Below are 9,128 nucleotides of genomic sequence, written 5' to 3' on the forward strand. Positions count from 1 at the left end.
ATTCAACGCCAGAAGGATAAAATACAATATAAATACAACAGTTTTTCCATCATATAAAACGAATAATTGCAACCAGTATGAAAGTTCTGGTCATTTCTACGTTCCGGGCAGCCTAGGCTCCACTCTATGGCGCTCTTCCACCACATCGAATAGCTACGGCCTCAGAAGTCAACGCCTGAAGCATAAAATACAATAAAAATACAACAGTCTTTCCATCCTATATCAGGAATAATTGCAACCCGTGTGAAAGTGATGGTCATTTCTACGTTCCGGGCAACATAGGCTTCACTCTATGGCGTTTTTCCTCCACATCGAATAGCTACGGCCGCAGAAGTCAACGCCTGAAGCATAAAATACAATAAAAATACAACAGTCTTTCCATCCTATAACAGGAATAATTGCAACCCGTGTGAAAGTGATGGTCATTTGTACGTTCCAGGCAACCTAGGCTTCACTCTAGGGCGTTGCTCTACCAGATCGAATTGTTAGGGCCTAAGAAGTGAACGCCAGAAGCATAATATACAATATAAATATAACAGTTTTTCCATTGTATAAAACGAATAATAGCAATCAGTGTGAAAGTTGTGGTCATTTCTACGTTCCGGGCAACCTAGGCTTCACTCTAGGGCGTTGCTCTACCAGATCGAATTGTTAGGGCCTAAGAAGTGAACGCCAGAAGCATAATATACAATATAAATACAACTGCTTTTCCATCGTACAAAATGAATAATTGCCAACAGTGTGAAAGTAATGGTCATATCTACGTTCCGGGCAACCTAGGCTTCACTGTAGGTCGTTGCTCCACCGGATCGAATAGCTAGCGACTTACAATTAAACGCCAGAGGCATAAAATGTAATAAAAATACAACAGTCTTTCCATCGTATAAAAGGAGTAATTGCAACCAGTGTGAAAGTAATGGTCATTCCGACGTACCGGGCACCCTAGGCTTCACTCTAGAGCGTTGCTCCACCAGATCGAAGAGTTAGGGCCTTAGAAGACAACGCCAGAAGCATAAGATACAATAAAGACGCAACAGTTTTTCCATCGTATAACAGGCGTAATTGCAACCCGTGTGAAGGTAATGGTATGTTCTACGTTCCGGGCAACGTAGGCTTCACTCAAGTGCGGTGCTCCACCAGATCAAACAGCTGGGGCCTAAGAAGTCAACGCCAGAAGCATAAAATACGATAAAGATGCAACAGTTTTACCATCGTATAAAACGAATAATTCCAACCAGTGTGAAAGTTATGGTCATTTCTAAATTCCGAGCAACCTAGGCTTCACTCTATTGCGTTGCTCCAGCAGATTCAATAGTTAGGGCCTAAGAAGTGAACGCCAGAAGCATAAAATTCAATATAAATACAACAGTTTTTCCATCATATAAAACGAGAAATTGCAACTAGTATGAAAGTTATGGTCATTTCTACTTTCCAGGCAACCTAGGCTACACACTAGGGCGTTGCTCCAGCAGATTGAATAGTTAGGGCCTTAGAAGTCAATGCCCGAAGCATAAAATGCAATAAAAGTACAACAGTTTTTCCATCATATAACAGGAATAATTGCAACCAGTTCGAAAGTGATGGTCATTTCTACGTTCCGGGCAATCTCGGCTTCACTCTAGGGCGTTGCTCCACCAGATCGAACAGGTAGGGCCTTTGAAGTCAAAGCCCGAAGCATAAAATACAAAATAAACAGAACAGTCTTTCCACTGTATAAAACGAATAATTATAATAAATAATTATAAAAATAACGCTTCTGGCGTTGAATTCTAAGTCCCTAAGTATTCGATCTCGTGGAGCAACGCCCTACAGTGAAGCTTAGGTTGCCCGGAACGTAGAAATGACGATATCTTACACACTGGTTGCAATTATTCATTTTATACGACGGAAAAGTTGCTGTATTTATATCGTATTTTATGTTTCTGGCGTTCACTTCTAAGGACCTAACTATTCGATCTGGTGGAGCAACGTTCTAGAGTGAAGCCTAGGTTGCTCGGAACGTAGAAATGACCATTACTTTCACACTGTTGGCAATTATTCATTTTGTACGATGGAAAAGCAGTTGTATTTATATTGTATTTTATGCCTGTGGCGGTGACCTCTAAGGCCGTAGCTATTAGATGTGGTGGAGCAACGCCCCAGAGGGACGCCTAGGTTGCCCGTAACGTAGAAATGACGAGTACTTTCGCACTGGTTGCAGTTATTCCTGTTATACGATGGAAAACTGTTGCTTTTTTATAGTATTTTATGATTCTGGCGTTGACTTCTAAGGTCCTAGCTATTCGATCTCGTGGGGCAACGTTCAACAGTGAAGCGTATGTTGCCCGAAACGTAGAAATGACCATTACTTTCACAGTGTTTGCCATTATTCATTTTAAACGATGGAAAAACTGTTGTATTTTTATTGTATTTTATGCTTCTGGCGTTGTCTTCTAAGGCCCTAACTCTTCGATCTGGTGGAGCAACGCTCTAGAGTGAAGCCTAGGTTGCCCGGTACGTCGGAATGACCATTACTTTCACACTGGTTGCAACTATTCCTGTTATACGATGGAAAGACTGTTGTATATTTATTATATTTTATGCCTCTGGCGTTTAATTGTAAGTCGCTAGCTATTCGATCGGGTGGAGCAACGACCTACAGTGAAGCCTAGGTTGCCCGGAACGTAGATATGACCATTACTTTCACACTGTTGGCAATTAATCGTTTTATACAATGGAAGAACTGTTACATTTATACTGTATTTTATGCGTCTGGTGTTGACCTCTAAGGCCCTAATCATTCGATCTGGTGGAGCAACGCCCTAGAGTGAAGCCTAGGTTGCCGGGAACATAGAAATGACCATCACTTTCACACTGGTTGCAATTATTCCTGTTATACGATGGAAAAGCTGTTGTATCTATATAGTATTTTATGCTTCTGGCGTTGACTTCTTAGGCCCTAACTATTCCATCTGGTGGAACAACGCCCTAGGGTGAACCCTAGGTTGTCCGGAACGTGGAAATGACCATAACTTTCACACTGGTTGCAATTATTCGTTTTATATAATGGAAAAACTGTCGTATTTATATTGTATTTTATGCTTCTGGCGTTGACTTCTAAGGCCGTAGCTATTGGATGTGGTGGAGCAACGCCCTAGAGTGACGCCTAGGTTGCCCGGAACGTAGAAATGACCATAACTTTCATACTGGTTCAATTATTCGTTTTATACGATGGAAAAACTGTTGTATTTATATTGTATTTTATGTTTCTGACGTTGAATTCTAAGGCCGTAGCTATTGGATGTGGTGGAGCAACGCCCTAGAGTTAAACCTAGGTTACCCGGAACGTAGAAATGACCAGTACTTTCACACTGTTTGCAGTTATTCCTGTTACACGATGGAAAAACTGTTGCATATTTATTGTATTTTGTGCTTCTGGCGTCGACTACTAAGGCCCTAACTGTTCGATCTGGTGGAGCAACGCCCTAGATTGAAGCCTAGGTTGCCCGGAACGTAGAAATGGTCATAACTTTCATACTGGTAGCAATTATTCGTTGTATACAATGGAAAAACTGTCTCTATTTATTTTGTATTTTATGCTTCTGGCGTTGACTTCTAAGGCCCTAACTCTTCTATCTGGTGGAGCAACGCCTCAGAGTTAAGTCTAGGATGCACGAAACGCCGAAATGATCATTACTTTCACATTGGTTGCAATTATACGTTTTATACGATGGAAAAGCTATTGTATTTATATCGTATTTTTTGCTTCTGGCGCTGACTTCTCAGGCCCTAACTATTCGATCTGGCGGAGCAACGCCCTAGAGTGAAGCGTGTGTTGCCCGAAACGTAGAAATGACCATTACATTCGCACGGGTTGCAATTATTCGTTTTATACGATGGATAAACTGTTGTATCTATATCGTATTTTATGCTTCTGGCGTTGACTTCTAAGGCCCTAGCTACTCGATCTAGTGGAGCAACGCCCTAGAATGAAGCCTAGGTTGCCCGGTACGTAGAAATGACCATAGCCTGAGCACTGGTTGCAATTATTCCTGTTATACGATGGAAAAGGTGTTGTATTTATATTGTATTTTATGCTTCTGGCGCTGACTTCTCAGGCCCTAACTATTCGATCTGGCGGAGCAACGCCCTAGAGTGAAGCCAAGGTTGCCCGAAACGTAGAAATGACCATCACTTTCACAATGGTTGCAATTATTCCTGTTATACGGTGGACAAACTGTTGCATTTTTATTGTACTTTATGCTTCTGGCGTGGACTTCTAAGTCCCTACGTATTCGATCTGGTGGAGCAATGCCTCACAGTTAAATCTAGGATGCCCGAAACGTCGAAATGATGATTACTCTCACACTGGTTGCAATTATTCATGCTATACGATGGAAAAACTGTTGCATTTTGATTGTACTTTATGCTTCTGGCGTTGACTTCTTAGGCCTTAACTACTCGATCTCGGGGGCAGCGTCCAAGGGTGAAGCGTATGTTGCCCGAAACGTAGAAATGACCATTACATTCGCACTGGTTGCAATTATTCTTTTTATACGATGGAAAAACTGTTGTATCTATATTGTATTTTATGCTTCTGGCGTTGTCTTCTAAGGCCCTAACTATTCGATCTAGTGGAGCAATGCCCTAGAATGAAGCCTGGGTTGCCCGGACCGTAGAAATGACCATAGCCTTAGCACTGGTTGCAATTATTCCTGTTATACGATGGAAAAGGTGTTGTATTTATATTGAATTTTATGCTTCTGGCGCTGGCTTCTCAGGCCATAACTATTCGATCTGGCGGAGCAACGCCCTAGAGTGAACCCTAGGTTGCCCGTAACGTAGAAATGACGAGTACTTTCGCACTGGTTGCAGTTATTCCTGTTATACGATGGAAAACTGTTGCTTTTTTATAGTATTTTATGATTCTGGCGTTGACTTCTAAGGTCCTAGCTATTCGATCTCGTGGGGCAACGTTCAACAGTGAAGCGTATGTTGCCCGAAACGTAGAAATGACCATTACTTTCACAGTGTTTGCCATTATTCATTTTAAACGATGGAAAAACTGTTGTATTTTTATTGTATTTTATGCTTCTGGCGTTGTCTTCTAAGGCCCTAACTCTTCGATCTGGTGGAGCAACGCTCTAGAGTGAAGCCTAGGTTGCCCGGTACGTCGGAATGACCATTACTTTCACACTGGTTGCAACTATTCCTGTTATACGATGGAAAGACTGTTGTATATTTATTATATTTTATGCCTCTGGCGTTTAATTGTAAGTCGCTAGCTATTCGATCGGGTGGAGCAACGACCTACAGTGAAGCCTAGGTTGCCCGGAACGTAGATATGACCATTACTTTCACACTGTTGGCAATTAATCGTTTTATACAATGGAAGAACTGTTACATTTATACTGTATTTTATGCGTCTGGTGTTGACCTCTAAGGCCCTAATCATTCGATCTGGTGGAGCAACGCCCTAGAGTGAAGCCTAGGTTGCCGGGAACATAGAAATGACCATCACTTTCACACTGGTTGCAATTATTCCTGTTATACGATGGAAAAGCTGTTGTATCTATATAGTATTTTATGCTTCTGGCGTTGACTTCTTAGGCCCTAACTATTCCATCTGGTGGAACAACGCCCTAGGGTGAACCCTAGGTTGTCCGGAACGTGGAAATGACCATAACTTTCACACTGGTTGCAATTATTCGTTTTATATAATGGAAAAACTGTCGTATTTATATTGTATTTTATGCTTCTGGCGTTCACTTCTAAGGCCCTAACTCTTCGATCTGGTGGAGCAACGCCTCAGAATTAAGTTTAGCATGCCCGAAACGCCGAAATGATCATTACTTTCACATTCGCTGCAATTATACGTTTTATACGATGGAAAAGCTGTTGTATTTATATCGTATTTTATGCTTCTGGCGTTGACTTCTTAGGCCCTAACTATTCCATCTGGTGGAACAACGCCCTAGGGTGAAGCCTAGGTTGCCCGGAACGTAGAAATGACCAACACTTTCACACTGGTAGCAATTATTCGTTTTATACGATGGAAGAACTGTTGTATTTATATTGTATTTTATGCTTCTGGCGTTCACTTCTAAGGCCCTAACTATTCGATCTGGTGGAGCAACGCCCTATAGTGAAGCCTAGGTTGCCGGGAACGTAGAAATGACCATCACTTTCACACTGGTTGCAATTATTCATTTTATACGATTGAAAAGCTGTTGTATTTATATTGTCTTTTATGCTTCTGGCGTTGACTTCTAAGGCCGTAGCTATTAGATGTGGTGGAGCAACGCCCTAGTGTGACGCCTAGGTTGCTCGGAACGTAGAAATGACCATTACTTTCTCAATGTTTGCAATTATTCATTTTATACGATGGAAAAACTGTTGTACTTATATTGTATTTTATCCTTCTGGCGTTGATTTCTAGGTCCCTAGCTATTCGATCTGGTGGAGCAACGCCCTAGAGTTAAACCTAGGTTACCCGAAACACTGAAATGACCAGTACTTTCACACTGTCTGCAGTTATTCCTGTTATACGATGGAAAAACTGTTGCATCTTTATTGTATTTTATGCTTCTGGCGTTGACTACTACGGCCCCAACTGTTCGATCTGGTGGAGCAACGCCCTAGAGTGTAGCCTAGGTTGCTCGGAATGTTGAAATGTCCATAACTTTCACACTGGTTGCAATTATTCGTTTTATACGATGGAAAAACTGTTGCATCTGTATTGCATTTTATGCTTCTGGCGTTGACATCTAAGGCCCTAATTATTCGATCTGGTGGAACAACGCCCTAGAGTGACGCCTAGGTTCCCCGGAACGTAGAAATGACCTTTACTTTCACAATGTTAGCAATTATTAGTTTTATACCATGCAAAAACTGTTGTACATATATTGTATTTTATTCTTCTGGCGTTGACTTCATAGACCCTAACTATTCGATCTGGTGGAGCACCGCCCTATAGTGAAGCCTAGGTTGCCGGGAACGTAGAAATGAGCATCACTTTCACACTGGTTGCAATTATTCCTGTTATATGATGGAAAAGCTGTTGTATTTATATTGTCTTTTATGCTTCTGGCGTTGACTTCTAAGGCCGTAGCTATTAGATGTGGTGGAGCAACGCCCAAGTGTGACGCCTAGGTTGCTCGGAACGTAGAAATGACCATTACTTTCACATTGTTTGCAATTATTCATTGTATACGATGGAAAAACTGTTGTACTTATATTATATTTTATCCTTCTGGCGTTGAATTCTAAGTGCCTAGCTATTCGATCTGGTGGAGCAACGCCATATAGTGAAGCCCAGGTTGCCCGGAACGTAGAAATGACCACTACATTCACACTGTGTGCAATTATTCATTTTATACGATGGAAAAGCTGTTGTACTTATATTGTATTTTATGCTTCTGGCGATGACTTCTAAGGCCGTAGCTATTAGATGTGGTGGAGCAACGCCATAGAGTGACGCCTAGGTTGCCCGGAACGTAGAAATGTCCATTACTTTCACACTGGTTGCTATTATTCGTTTTATACGATGGAAAAACTGTTATACTTATATTGTATTTTATGCTTCTGGCGTTGACTTCTTAGGCCGTAACTATTCGTTCTGGTGGAACAACGCCCTAGACTGAAGCCTAGGTTGCCCGGAACGTAGGACATACCATGACATTAACACTGGCTGCAATTACTCCTGTTATACGATGGAAAAACTGTTGTACTTTTATTGTATTTTATGCTTCTGGCGTTTAATTCTAAGTCCCTAGCTATTCGATCTGGTGGAGCAACACCCTACAGTGAAGCCTAGGTTGCCCGGAACGTATATATGACCATAACCTACACACAGGTTGCAATTATTCGTTTTATACGATGGAAAGACTGTTCGACTTGTTTTGTAGTTTATGTTTCTGGCGCTGACTTCTACGGCCCTAACTCTTCGATCTGGTTTAGCAACGGCCTGGAGTGAAGCCTAGGTTGCCCGGAGCGTAGGACATACCTTTACCTTCACACTGGTTGCAATTATTCCTGTTATACGCTGGAAAAACTGTTGTATTTATATCGTATTTTATGCTTCAAGCGTAGACTTCTGAGGTCCTAGCTACTCGAGCTGGTGGAGCAACGCCCTAGAGTGAAACCTAGGTTGCCCGGAACGTAGAAATGACCACAACTTTCACACTGGTAGCAATTAATCGTTTTATACCATGGAAAAACTGTTGTACTTATATTGTATTTTATTCTTCTGGCGTTGACTTCACAGACCCTAACTATTCGATCTGGTGGAACAGCGCCCTAGAGTGAAGCCTAGGTTGCCCGGAACGTAGCACTGACCATTACGATCACACTGTTTGCAAATATACATTATATACGATGGAAAAGCTGTAGTATTTATATTGTATTTTATCCTTCTGGCGTTGAATTCTAAGTGCCTAGCTATTCGATCTTGTGGAGCAACGCCATATATTGAAGCCCAGGTTGCCCGGAACGTAGAAATGATCACTACATTCACATTGTGTGCAATTATTCATTTTATACGATGGAAAAGCTGTTGTACTTATATTGTATTTTATGCTTCTGGCGATGACTCCTAAGGCCGTAGCTATTAGATGTGGTAGAGCAACGCCATAGAGTGACGCCTAGGTTGCCCGGAACGTAGAAATGACCATCACTTTCACACTGGTTGCAGTTATTCCTGTTATACGATGGAAAAGCTGTTGTATTTATATCGTATTTTATGCTTCTGGCGTTGACTTCTTAGGCCCTAACTATTCCATCTGGTGGAACAACGCCCTAGGGTGAAGCCTAGGTTGCCCGGAACGTAGAAATGACCAACACTTTCACACTGGTAGCAATTATTCGTTTTATACGATGGAAGAACAGTTGTATTTATATTGTATTTTATGCTTCTGGCGTTGAATTCTAAGGCACTAACTATTCGCTCTGGTGGACCAACGCCCTGAAGTGAAGCCTAGGGTGCCCGGAACATAGAAATGACCATCACTTTCAAACTGGTTGCTTTATTCCTGTTATATGATGGAAAAAGTGTTGTATTTTTACTGCATTTTATGTTTCGGGCGTTGACTTCTAAGGCCCTAACTATTAGATTTGTTGGAGCAACGACCTAGGGTGAAGCCCAGGTTGCC

Source organism: Calliopsis andreniformis, unplaced genomic scaffold, assembly GCF_051401765.1.
Source record: "Calliopsis andreniformis isolate RMS-2024a unplaced genomic scaffold, iyCalAndr_principal scaffold0033, whole genome shotgun sequence".
In the NCBI taxonomy this organism is placed as follows: domain Eukaryota; kingdom Metazoa; phylum Arthropoda; class Insecta; order Hymenoptera; family Andrenidae; genus Calliopsis; species Calliopsis andreniformis.